Below are 13,861 nucleotides of genomic sequence, written 5' to 3'. Positions count from 1 at the left end.
GTTCAAATCTGGGCTCTGGCTGGGCCACTCAAGGACATTCACAAAGTTGTCCCATAGCCACTCCTTTGTTATCTTGGCTGTGCTTAGGGTCGTTGTCCTGTTGGCAGATGAACCTTCGCCCCAGTCTGAGGTCCAAAGAGCTCCGGAGCAGGTTGTCATCAAGGATGTCTCTGTACATTTCTGCATTCATCTTTCCCTCGATCCTGACTAGTCTCCCAGTTCCTGCCGCTGAAAAACGTCCCCATGATTCTGCCACCACCATGCTTCACTGTAGGAATGGTATTGGCCAGGTGATGAGTGGTGCCTGGTTCCTTCCAGACATGGTGCTTGTTATTCAGGCCAAAGAGTTCAATCTTTGTTTTATCAGACCAGAGAATTTTGTTTCTCATGGTCTGAGACTCCTTCAGGTGCCTTTTGGCAAACTCCATGTGGGTTGTCATGTGCCTTTTACTGAGGAGTGGCTTCTTTCTGGCCACTCCACCATACAGGCCTGATTAGTGGAGTGCTGCAGAGATGTTTAATCTACTGGAACATTCTCCTCTCCTCTCTCCACAGAGAAACGCTGGAGCTGGACCATCAGGTTCTTGGTCACCTCCCTGACTAAGGCCCTTATCCCCCTATCGCTCAGTATGGCCAGGCGACCCACTCTAACATGAGTCCTGGTGGTTCCAAACTTCCTCCATTTATGGATGATGGAGACCACTGTGCTCATTGAGACCCTTCCCCAGATCTGTGCCTCAATGCAATCCTGTCTCGGAGGTCTCCAGACAATTCCTTGGACTTCATGGCTTGGGTTGTGCTCTGACATGCACCGTTAACTGTGGGACCTTTATATAGACAGGTTTGTGCCTTTCGAATCATGTCCAATCAACTGAATTTACTACAGGTGGACTCCAGTCAAGTAGTAGAAACATCTGCTAGCTCAATTTTGAGTGTCATGGCAAAGGCTGTAAGTACTTATGTACATGGGATTTATTTTTATTTTTAATACATTTGCAAAGATTTCATTAAAACTCTTTTCACGTTGTCATTATGAGATATTATGAATAAAGTGAAAAGTGCTTTTGCGCTAAAATGGATCCTAAATGAATGAATCCACCAAAAATATATAGTGCAGCAAAACCTAATTATGTTTACATGACATAAAACAGGAATATAAATAAATGGTGATTCTGCGCAACATATCACACTAATGGAATAGTGATATCACATAAACAAGATAAATGTAAGAGCTGACAAATAATCAGCATATAGTATTAAATGCAAAGAGAATAGTGAGTCCAAATATAAATATATATATACTCAAATAGTGAATAGTGAGTCCAAAATATATAATACTCATAAGGCGAATGTGCAAAAATATATAAAGAATATTGTGCAAAAAAAACGGAATGGAAGTTCAATCCCAATAGTAAACACAAATCAGCTGTCAGGGCAGATATTCTGAATGCACTGGATGAAGGTGAGCACCAGCTCTATGGTGTGAGTGCACGGCCGTGCGATAGAAGATAAACCAGATCCCTGACAGGAATTGGAGGACGTACACCCGGAGTGACGTAAGCTGGCGATTCAAACGCCGCTTGTTTGTTTCCTCGTTGCACTTTTATGTTTCTTTTAATGTAAGTGCAGGTTTTTCCTCAATAAACATATTTTACCTGCACCAAACGTTACCTCACTATGGGAGTCCCCTCTCTCTCTCTCTTATAACCCACATCATCCATCTGGTTTCGAGGAGCATCTGTCCCAATTAAGGAAGGATCCATCAGATCAAGAGAGGAAACATCAGGGACCACCCATAGAAGGCTGCGAGTGACCTGTACATCAATGCCCATTTAGGAGGGCTGAGAGGTAAGAGTCCCGGGAGCTCAGCCAGGGATCTGGTTTATCTTCTATCGCACGGCCGTGCACTCACACCATAGAGCTGGTGCTCACCTTCATCCAGTGCATTCAGAATATCTGCCCTGACAGCTGATTTGTGTTTACTATTGGGATTGAACTTCCATTCCGGTTTTTTTGCACAATATTCTTTATATATTTTTGCACATTCGCCTTATGAGTATTATATATTTTGGACTCACTATTCACTATTTGAGTATATATATATTTATATTTGGACTCACTATTCTCTTTGCATTTAATACTATATGCTGATTATTTGTCAGCTCTTACATTTATCTTGTTTATGTGATATCACTATTCCATTAGTGTGATATGTTGCGCAGAATCACCATTTATTTACATTATGAGATATTGTTTGTAGAATTTTGAGGAAAATAATTTATCTAATCCATTTTGGAATAAGGCTGTAACATAACAAGATGTGGAAAAAGTGAAGCGCTGTGAATACTCTCTTGATGCACTGTACTTCCAAAAATCACTGGGGTAGATTCACAAAGGAGATACGACGGCGTATCTCCAGATACGCCGTCGTATCTCTGAGTCTGGGCGGTCGTATCTATGTGCCTGATTCATAGAATCAGTTACGCATAGATTTCTATTAGATCCGACCGGCGTAAGTCTCTTACGCCGTCGGATCTTAACTGCATATTTACGCTGGCCGCTAGGGGCGTGTACGCTGATTTACGCCTAGAAATATGTAAATCAGCTAGATACGCGAATTCACGAACGTACGCCCGGCCGACGCAGTACATATACGCCCTTTACGTTAGGCTTTTCCCGGCGTAAAGTTACCCCTGCTATATGAGGCGTACATGCGGCGTACCAATGTTAAGTATGGACGTCCTTCCCGCGTCGAATTTTGAATATTTTACGTAGTTTGCGTAAGTCGTCCGTGAATGGGGCTGGACGTCATTTACGTTCACGTCAAAACCAATACGTCCTTGCGGCGTACTTTGGAGCAATGCACACTGGGATAGTCCACGGATGGCGCATGCGCCGTTCGTGAAAAACGTCAATCACGTCGGGTCATGGTTAATTTAAATAACACACGCCCACCTCTTTACAATTTGAATTAGGCGGGCTTACGCCGGCCTATTTACGCTACGCCGCCGCAACTTTCTTTTGAGAATACGGCACTTGCCTGTAAAAGTTGCGGAGGCGTAACGTAAATAGGATACGTTACGCCCGCACAAAGTTACGCGCATCTATGTGAATCTACCCCATTGTCTGTGAACACAGTTCTCTGTGCCTTCCAAGCATGCAAGTTAATGCTCTGTCATGCAAAAAATAAGTCATATCTAAACATTGTACTATTGGCTTATAGCCCTGCGGGGTAGCAAAATGCAGGTAATATAAATAGCACAAGAGGAGTACAGAGGCTGTGTGTTGCAAAACAGGTAAAAGGTTTCCGATCAAACAATGATCTGTTCAATATATTGGGTGTACTATCAGGTGCATTCACATTAGGGAACATTATTGCGATGGAGCTAATCCGAATGCGAAACAGTTATCGAATGCTTAAAGGAATTTTAGAGATATAAATGTACACTTTTCTTACCATGTCATAGAGTGAGTGACAGTAAGTTGAAGGGGAGGAGATCTACACCACCACCTGTTAGAACGTGAAATGTTGTGGCTCTTCATACTAAAATACCCAGCAGACTTAATTAATGTTGGGATGTGTATCTTTATCTTAAAGCGGAAGTAATCCCATTCATAAAACATTTTTCCCGGAAATGTAACACTCCCATTGGTTGTGCTCTCAAACAAACTGTCAATCCATCCAATGGCTGGTGTCATAACTGATCACATGTGCAGGATCGTGGCAGTTGTAGATTAAACAGAAGCAACAATGGCAGCTTCCTTGGCTGAAAAAGATAGGGGGCCAGATCCTCAAAGAAGTTACGTTGGCGTATCTATTGATACACCGCGTAACTTCTATTTTGCTCCGGCGTATCTTTGTTTTGTATCCACAAAACAAGATACGCCTAAAGCTGTGCTAGATCCGACTGGCGTACGTCTTAGTACGCCGTTGAATCTAAGGTGCATATTTCCGCTGGCTGCTAGGTGGCGTTTCCGTCAAATTCCACGTCGAGTATGCAAATTAGATAGATATGGCGATCCACGAACGTACGTCCGGCCGGCGCATTTTTTTACATCGTTTCCGTAAGGCTTTTTTCGGCGTATAGTTACCCCTGCTATATGAGTCGTACTCAATGTTAAGTATGGCCGTCGTTCCCGTGTCGAATTTTGAATTTTTTACGTTGCTTGCGTAAGTCGTTCGCGAATAGGGATTTGCGTAAAATGACGTTCACGTCGTAAGCATTGGCTTGTTGCGGGTTAATTTTGAGCATGCGCACTGGGATACCCCCACAGACGGCGCATGCGCCGTTTAAAAAAAACGTCATTTACGTTGGATCAAGACGTATTTACATAAAACATGCCCCCATCACATCCATTTGAATTGTGCGCCCTTACGCCGCCAAAGTTACACTACGCCGCCGTAACTTATGGCGCAAATTCTTTGAGGATACAAAAAAAAGCTGTAGGTTACGGCAGCGTAGTGTATCAGAGATACGCTACGCCGGACGGATAGAAGCGCCACGCTTCGTGGATCTGGCCCCGGGGGTTTACTAACACTTTAACCATTTTCCGCCCGCCCACCGTTAAATTACAGAGGTGCAGTGCGGCTCTCGTTCTGTGACAACGTCCCAAAATAGCCGCTCTCTTGCCTGGGGGCATGCGGAGCGGTGATTGCGGCGATCACTGCCCACCAGTGCCAGCAATCAGCGCTCCCAGTAGTACCAGCAATTTGTGCCCACCAGTGCCATTAGTGATGCAAGTCAATGCTGGCTATCAGTACCACCCATCGATATCCATCACTGCTGCCCATCAATGCCCATCAGTGATTCCCATCAGTGCCGCCTATCATTGCCCACCAGTGCCGCCTATCAGTACCCAACAGTGTTGCCTATTAGTGCCTGACAGTATCGGTGCCACCTATCAGTGCCCATAAGTGTGGCATATTAGTGCCTCCTCATCAGTGCCACCTAATCAGTGCCCATAAGTGGTGCCTCATCAGTGCCCATAAGTCCCCCCTCCTCAGTGCCCATCAGTGTAACCTCATCAGCGCACATCAGTGAAGAAAATTGAGTGAGAAAAATTACTTGTTTACGAAATTTACTGGCAGAAACTAAGAAAAACATTTTTTTTTCAAAAATTTCTGTCTTTTTTTTGGTAGAAACAAAAAACCCAGCAGTGATTAAATACCACCAAAATAAAGCTCTATTTGTGTGAAAAAAATATATAAAAAGTTCACGTAGTTACACTTTGAATGACAATTGCGCAGTCATGCTATACTGTAACAGTGCTGAAAGCTGAAAAATGGCCTGGGCAGAAAGGGGGTGTAAGTGCCTTGTATTGAGGTGGTTAAATTACTTTTGATTTTGCTGTCTTTCTATCTGAGTTTATGGATAGTGTAACAGCTGTATTAAATTATTTTAATAGTAATTATTTTTTGTTTTATGTTTTTTTTTTGCTCACTTGTTTTTCTGCTCTTTTATGGGGTAATTATGTCTAATTAACGTCATCTGTGATTTCCTTTTGTGGTATGCATTTAATGGAATCTGGCAGAATTCAGCAAGTAGCTATGACTAAGGGCTTGGCCACAAGAGACACACCTGTTAGAGTTTCAGTAGTGTTTTAACCTGTATTCCAGAACTCCTGCAGTCTGGGGCTGTTCCATAATATGTGATATAGCACGTGCCCTCTGCCATATGGCAGTGCCAGTACAGTTGGTTGATCACGGAGTATATCTGATGTAGAATCTGAGGTGTTCTATACCAGCACACCAACAATTTGTATCCAATCTCTTGATTTTTGTTGGCTAGGGAAACTTTGTGCACAGAGGATACAACAATCTTTTTGGGTCTGATAGAATGTAGTCTTGAGATCCTCTTCCCGTTTGGGGAAGATGGTTATCAAATTTTCCTAACGGGAAAAGTTCTTGTTGGAAATTTCCAATCGTCTGTAAGCAATTCTGATGCTCAAAACTTGTACACATGCTCGGAATCAATTCGACGCATGTTGTAGTGTTGTACGTCACCGTGTTCTTGACGGTCGGAATTTTGTGTGACTGTGTGTATGCAACTCAAGTTTGAGCACAAACATTTACGTTTTTGAGTGTAAAATAATAACATTTTGAAAATTTTAAGGAGTATGAATACTTTTTCAAGGCACTGTATGCCATAGTCCCTTTACCCACAAAATATGCAAAGTATGAAATGTAAACAGCTGCAAGTCTTTTTGGGTGGGGAAAAATTATCAAAACTGGAAAAGAAAGAATCTGACTGGAGCAGCTGTGCATGGTGACCAATCAGTTTCTATCTTCAGCTAGTTCAGTTAGACTTTGAAAATGAAAGCAATTGGCTGATTAGTTGCCATGCACAGCTACACCAGATTCTGTCTGCTCCAGTTTTTATAAATTCCCCCAAGGGCCTGTACACATTACAGCACCGACTGGAGTTTTTCTGCACTTGAAGAATCCCAGTCACCACTAAGGTAGATAGAAAACAATTGCTCTGCTGTGCTGTGCTGTGACATGTGGTGCCTTCCAGTGGGGTGTGATAAAAAGCAGCATTTTATCAAAGCTTACTGCACTGCAGGCTGCATGGTAGTGGAAATCACATTGTTTTCTATGTGCCTCGTTATCACTACAATGCAGCCTGCATGTGTGTATTCGATGCCTGGGCCTCCTCTCCACACTGTAGTACCTTTCACTGACTACTAGGTCACTACAAGACACATAAGTGATATGGGGCTAACAGTAGAAACCACTGCAGGGGACCAGGCATCTTTCGCTGCTGGATTTGTATCAGATGTAGAAGATTGTAAGTTCTCAATAGAGCTGGGGTGGCCTGTCCATTAATGGCGCACGGGGGGGCCGCATCCCCGTCCATCGCCTTCGCCTCTTGCAGGACGCCGGATGCATGAATTACAAAGGCATTATTTTAAGACCTGTCACCCCATTGGATAAAAGGACAGGCGATCCTATTGGCGCCTAGGAGGAGGGAAGGAGCCACACGATGGAAGCCGTCGATGAAGGAGAAGACATGGAGCCTGCCACCTGGTACCTGCCTAGATAGGGTAAGTCCTGGACCAACCGGCAGACAGCAGGGGGGGGGGTGCCGCGTGCTGCTCTGGGGGAGGGGTGCTCATTTGCCGCCCCTCCCCTCATTCCATAAAGAACACCAGCCGCCGAAGTTTAGCATCACGGACACTTGGACAGGCAAGTATTATGGCCCGGATTCACAAACAGCGGCGCATATTTATGCCGCCGTAGCGTATCTTCTTTACGCTACGCCGACGCAGCGCATAGAGGCAAGCACTGGATTCACAAAGCCAGTGCTGCCAAATATGCGCTGGGTTTCCAAGTCGTAAGTCGGCATAAGTGGAAGTGGGCGTGAGCCATGCTAATGAGGCGTGACCCCATGCAAATGATGGGCCGAGCGACAGACATATACAAATCGCCAACTGCGCATGCGCCGGGACGTGAACGCATCCTTCTGCGCATGCTCAGAATCATGTCGGAACAACTGCCTAAGATACGACTGATCACTGCCTACGGCGTGAACGTAACCTACGCCCAGCCATATTCACGTCCAACGTAAACGACGAAAAATACGACGGCTTGTGTTCCCTGGTCCATACCTTTGCATGGGTTGCGCCTCATATATGGGGAATAACTTTATGCCGGACGTACGACTTACGCAAACGCCGGGCGCAAGTACGTTCGTGAATCGGCGTATCTCCCTCATTTGCATATGTGCATAGAAAATCAATGGGAGCGGCAAATGCGCCCAGCGTAAATATGCTCCCACGATACGACGGCGTAGGCAAGTTACGTCGGTTGTAGGAAGCCTATTTTTAGGCGTATCTTAGTATGTGGGTCAGCGCATAGATACGACGGCGCACATTTGTATTTACGTCGGCGTATCTTGAGATACGTCGGCGCAAGTGCTTTGTGAAACCGGGCCTATGTCTTTTCTTTAAAGGCTATGTTTTATTTATTATTTTTAAATAGCAACAGAGTTGCTTTACAGAGGGTATTTCCATGTTGTTAAAAATGTTTTTTAACTTTTCGAAAGTAAAACTAAAATAAAAGATTAGGTTGGTATTTAATAAGAGATGTTTTATATGTCTTTAAGAAAATATTTTGATAGGCGGATTAGTCGATGAGTTACTACTGATGAATTGACCAACCTATTCTGACACTGCTTCATTTGATCTGGGCATCTAGGCATCAATGAGATCTGGTTTTAAAAGGGATAAAGAGACTTTCAAAACATAACACACACAAGTCCATAGCATTTCACTGTGCATATTTATATGTCAGTGTTTAGTGTGCATTTGAGTGGCATTCTCATGTAATTAAATTATTGTTACTTTTACATATACTGTCAAACCAGATTTTTCCCTGCACATCATCTAAGTCAGTGGTGCTCAACCATATTGTTATTAAAGGGATTTTCCAGGATAAAAGAAAAATTTGACCTTTGCCTCTGACCCCTGTGTGTCCCACAGCTCACTCATAATCAATGTAAAGACCATCATCTCAGTACTGTTCACAGTTGAATGCTTGGCTTAAGCTGGCCATAGATGGTGGGCATAGGTTGGATATTAGAAAACATTTCAGACAGCAGACAAACTTTCTTTCCTCATACATGCACATATCCAAGATCTGTAGGTACCTTCCCCACAGTCCTATTTGCAATATCCTAATAGGCGTTTGGATGACAAATGCAGACAATAGCCTTAAGCCCCATACACACTATCAGTTTTCCTGCAGGTTTTTCTCTTCAGGTTTACCAAATCCATCTAATATGAGGTCAAACCTTAAGAGTTTCAATTCGTATGCAATCAGGCAGGCCCTTGCACTACATTGCTTTGGTAAACCTGAAGAGAAAAACCTGCAGGAAAACTGATAGGCCCGGATTCACGTAGCACCTACGCCGATGTATCTCGAGATACGCTGTGTAAGTGTAAATGTGCACCGTCGTATCTGTGCGCCACGCCCACAGAACTAGATACGCCTGAAAATAGGCTTCCTACGACCGACGTAAGTTTTCCTACGCCGTCGTATCGTGGGCGCATAGGGGCGCTCCCATTTATTTATGATTCGAATATGCAAATGAGTGAGATACGCCGATTCACGAACGTACTTGCGCCCGGCACATTAATATACGCGGTTTACGTAAGGCTTACGTCCGGCATATAGTTATTCCCTATCTATGAGGCGCAACTCATGCAAAGGTATGGACCAGGGAACAGCCGTCGTATTTTACGTCGTTTACGTAGTAGTACGTGAATATGGATGGGCGTAGGTTACGTTCACGTCGTAGGCAGTGATCCGACGTGATTCTGAGCATGCGCACTGGGATACGTCCATGACCTGGCACATGCGCCGTTCGTTATTCGTATCTTGATGGCGCTCAGCCCATCATTTACATGGGGTCACGCCTCATTAGCATAGCTCACGCCCACTGCCACTTACGACGAGTTACGCCGAGGGAACCCAGCGTACATTTGGGAGCAAGTGCTTTGTGAATACTGTGCTCGCCGCTCTGCGCTACGTCGACGTAGCTTATATTCGATACGCTACGCCGGCATAACTATGCGCCACTGTATGTGAATCCGGGCCATAGTGTGTATAGGGCTTTACTCCTGAAAAATGTCTGCTCATCTTTTCTCTGTTCTGCCATTTTTAACAGAATTGGTCAATAGTTCTATTAACCTCCCTGGCGGTATGATTCTTTCAGAAAAAACATGCTAAAAGCGGTACCATTATTTGCAAGGAAATTTGGCGTTTTATATTGTAGGTCTGTAATTTTTAGAAATAACTCACTTAAATCTGACCAAACAAGATTCTAATAGGCATCCCGTGTATTACATTTTTTTAAAAACAAAATTATAAATTATAATATAATAAATAATTATAAATAATTATAACAAATAATAATATAATTATAATAAAAATTATTCAATAATGTAATCAAATCAAAATCACTGAAATTTGCTCAGTTGCAGAATTGTCGCTGTCATTACTTTTATTTTTTTATGACGAATTTCCCCACAAATCGCTATCGCACAATTCTGCAAGTGATTATAATTTATTATCGCTGTTTTTTAGCTGATCTAAAACTATTTTTGACATAAAGGGACACTTTTGGTTGCTATGGACAATCTACAGTTTGCAGGGAGAAAAAAAGGTTTTTATTATATAAAATGACATGCAGGACACTGGGCAGACCACTAGGGACAGGGGGGGTGTGTTTTTTTTTACATACAGTACTGTAATCTATAAGATTACAGTATACTGTGTGTATAGTGTTTGTTTACGTTTTTGAATTTGGCGCCGTTCTCCGTCCCCGTGCGTCGTAACGTCGCAGGGAACGGAGATCGGCGTCACACGGAGGCACTATGTGAATCGAGCGAGGTCCCGCTCGCTCACACAGCGCGGTGGCATCGCTGGATCCAGGGACAAGGTAAGTAAAAAGTGCCTGTGGATCTAGCGAGGCAAGCCCGTGACTGACACGGGGTTACCGATAGTAGCAAGAAAATCTAACCCTGTGTCAGTCTCGGGAAGACCGCCAGGGAGGTTAAGGGCATGGGTATAAAGGGGTAAGCTAACGATGATGGGACAAAACCAACTGCAAGTCATCCTTGATTATAATAAAACCCCTTTTATTAGTAGCATTACTATACAAACCACAGATTTTCTTCACAGTATTCTTTGTTATAGATTTTTAATGTATGAGCAGTTATAATTAAACTAAAATGAATACCACATCGAGATTGGCCAAAATGAGTTGTGGACACAAGCTCTATTTTAGCCAATAGAATTCCAGCATTACTGTTTTAGTCAGACATTATACAATGTACATAGAGCTTGTGGGCTACTGTGTTTGGCATCATGAATTTGTGCATATTGAGGGGGATGTATCAAAACTTGAGCTGGCAGAATCTGGAGCACAAAACAATGAATACCCACATCATCAGCGTGTGAAAAAACTGGTGCAAGACAAACAAATTCAGCTTGTCATGCCACATACACACGGCCGTTTTTCATGTAAAAAAAAAAAACAAAGTTTTTCTTGACGTGATTCCTCTCAAGCCTGCCTTGCATACACACGATCGTGATAAAAAATGCTCGAGCAAAGCGCGGTGACGTACAACACGTACAAAGGCACTATAAAGAGGCAGTTCAATTTGAATTGCGCCACCCTTTCGGCTGATTATGCAAATCTCTCTTCTCATAACTTGCTTCTGAGCATGCGTGTTTTTCTCCCGTTGTTAAAGCCTACACACGACCGTTTTTCCCGACAAGAAAATCAACGACGTGAAAAACGACGAGAAAAAATAAAGCAGATTCAAGATTTTTAATGCCCATTTTTCTCGTCGATCGTTTTTAACGACCAATTAAAAAAAATTACATTTTTCTCGTCATGAAAAACGGTCATGTGTACGCGGCATTAGGCTCCAGTAGACATCAACAACATGCTGGCCGTTTGCACACAGACATAGATTTCTTCAGGAGAGCCTCTTGATGAGCTCTCTACAGGTGTGCAGATGGCCACCATTTTGAATCTGGAGCAGTTATGCATGGCAACCAATTAGCTTCTGACTTTCATTTTGAAAGGCTAATGGAACAAGCTGAAGATAGAAGCTGATTGGTTGCCGTGTATAACCTAATTGGGTTTTAAATTAGCAATTTAAACTTTATTTTCCTGCCGTGTACAACTGCTGAAGATTCTGTCTGCTTCAGTTTAGTAAATGTCCCCAATTGTGTTTTCCAGTGTACAGTCTAGGAACAGAAGAGACCATTATTGTTTGATGCTTAACCACTCAAGAACTGAGCCTCTTTCTGAGATTTGTTGTTTACAAGTTAAAAAATGTTTTTTGCTAGAAAATACCTAGAACCCCCAAACATTCTACTTTTTTTTCTAACACCCTAGAGAATAAAATGGCAGTCGTTGCAATACGTTATGTCACACCATATGTGCGCAGCGGTCTTGCAAGCGAACTTTTTTGGGGAAAAAATACACTTTTTTGAATTAAAAAATAAGACAACAGTAAAGTTAGCCCAATTTTTTTATATATTGTGAAAGATGATGTTACGCCAAGTAATTGATGCCCAACATGTCACGCTTCAAAATTGTGCCCGCTCGTGGAATAGCGACAAACTTTTAGCCTTAAAAATCTGCATTGGCGACATTTAAAAAAAAGTTCAGGTTGCATGTTTTGAGTTACAGAGGAGGTCTAGGGCTAGAATTATTGCTTTCGCTCTACCAATCGCAGCCATACCTCATATGTGTGGTTTGAACACCATTTTCATATGTGGGCGCTTCTCACTTATGTGTTCGCTTCTGCACGTGAGCTCGGCGGGACAGGGCGCTTTTAATTTTTTTTTTATTATTATTTATTTTACCTTTTATTTAAATTTTTTACACTATTCTTTAAAAAAAAATGTGTCACTTTTATTCCTATTACAAGTAATGTAATCATCCCTTGTAATAGAAAAAAAGCATGACATGACCTCTTAAATATGAGATCTGGGGTCAAAAAGAACTCAGATCACATATTTACACTAAAATGCAATAAAAAAAAAAAAATTGGAAGAAAGGCACACACCCCCTCTCCTCGTAGGTAGAAACTTTCAGAGCTGATTGTTGAATAGTTCAGGGCTCTGCTAATCTATTTATAGCATCCTCCCCAACACAAAACTTGGGCTGCTTTTATCATATGTGACAGAGAACTTGTCAGGAGTTATCAGGCTAATAACAGAAGAATGGAGCAGGAGACAGCTATGGGACATAGTGCTTTGAAGAGAGATAAAACACCGCAGATATATGTGCCCAGCTCGAATTGGGTTTACATCCACTTTAAATAACACGTAAACTACTACTGCAGGACGTTATGTTCAGTTCCTCCGCAGGCGACCTATGGATTTAACTGCTCCAGATACTTATCGAACCTACCCAAAAAGCTTATAATCAAGGCCTTGCTCTGTGCAAATCAGTTAGACCTGAGGTCCCTGATCAAGGATTCTCTAGTGTAAAAAGTATTTTTACATGTCACATATTGTCATGGTTATCCATTATTGTTCATGGCCCTAAATGTTCTGGATACAAGTCTGACTTGTTACTCGCTGACTTTAAAGTCGCAATAAAGAAAAAACAAGAAAAAAAAAAACAAGTGAGAACTGTACAGCGGCATGAAAATCATCTAAGCAAAAAGAACACATTGTTGCCCAGCTAAAAGAAGATACCATAGAAGTTAAAGCTAAAATTGGTTTACGTAAAGTGGTAGTAAACTTTGAGGAAAAAAAAAGAATTCTCTCTGCAAGGTAAAAGCATAATGTGCTAGTATGCATTGCATACTAGCACACTATGCATACTAGAACATTATGAACAAGAAAATTGTTCCCCCTGGGGTGGGATTTTATAAGCCTGACACTGATGTGTATAAAAAGGTTTTTAATAGTACACAATGAACATGATTACAAATGTATATACAACAAAAACATGCAACAAAAACAAGGTGTGCATGTGTGTGACAAATAAACAGCATACACAGTACAAAACAGCACATATACAAAGTGACACCAAGACTCTCCTGTAATGGTTGTTCCCTAGTACCCCAGGGGGAACAATTTTCTTGTCCATTATCTCAAGCCCCATACACACTATCAGTTTTCCTGATGGTTTTCTCTTCAGGTTTACCAAAACCATCTAATATGAGGTCAAACCTCAAGAGTTTCAATTTGAATGCAATCAGGCAGGCCCTTGTACTACATGGTTTTGGTAAACCTGAAGAGAAAACCGTCAGGAAAACTGATAGTGTGTATGGGGCTTCAGGGATGCGGCCAGTACACTGATTTCATTGAGATGGTGACTACCACTTC

General features: G+C 42.4%; 1 protein-coding gene across 1 annotated transcript in view; it reads left to right on the top strand.

The window, feature by feature from the left end:
- Positions 1–13,861, top strand: part of LOC120937755 (WD repeat containing planar cell polarity effector) — a 480,161-nt gene that overhangs the window by 178,209 nt on the left and 288,091 nt on the right. The gene's annotated exons all lie outside the window — the stretch shown is intronic.

The sequence above is a fragment of the Rana temporaria genome, chromosome 4 (genome assembly GCF_905171775.1).
Source record: "Rana temporaria chromosome 4, aRanTem1.1, whole genome shotgun sequence".
NCBI lineage: Eukaryota > Metazoa > Chordata > Amphibia > Anura > Ranidae > Rana > Rana temporaria.
This window is presented reverse-complemented; position numbering and strand designations above follow the sequence as displayed.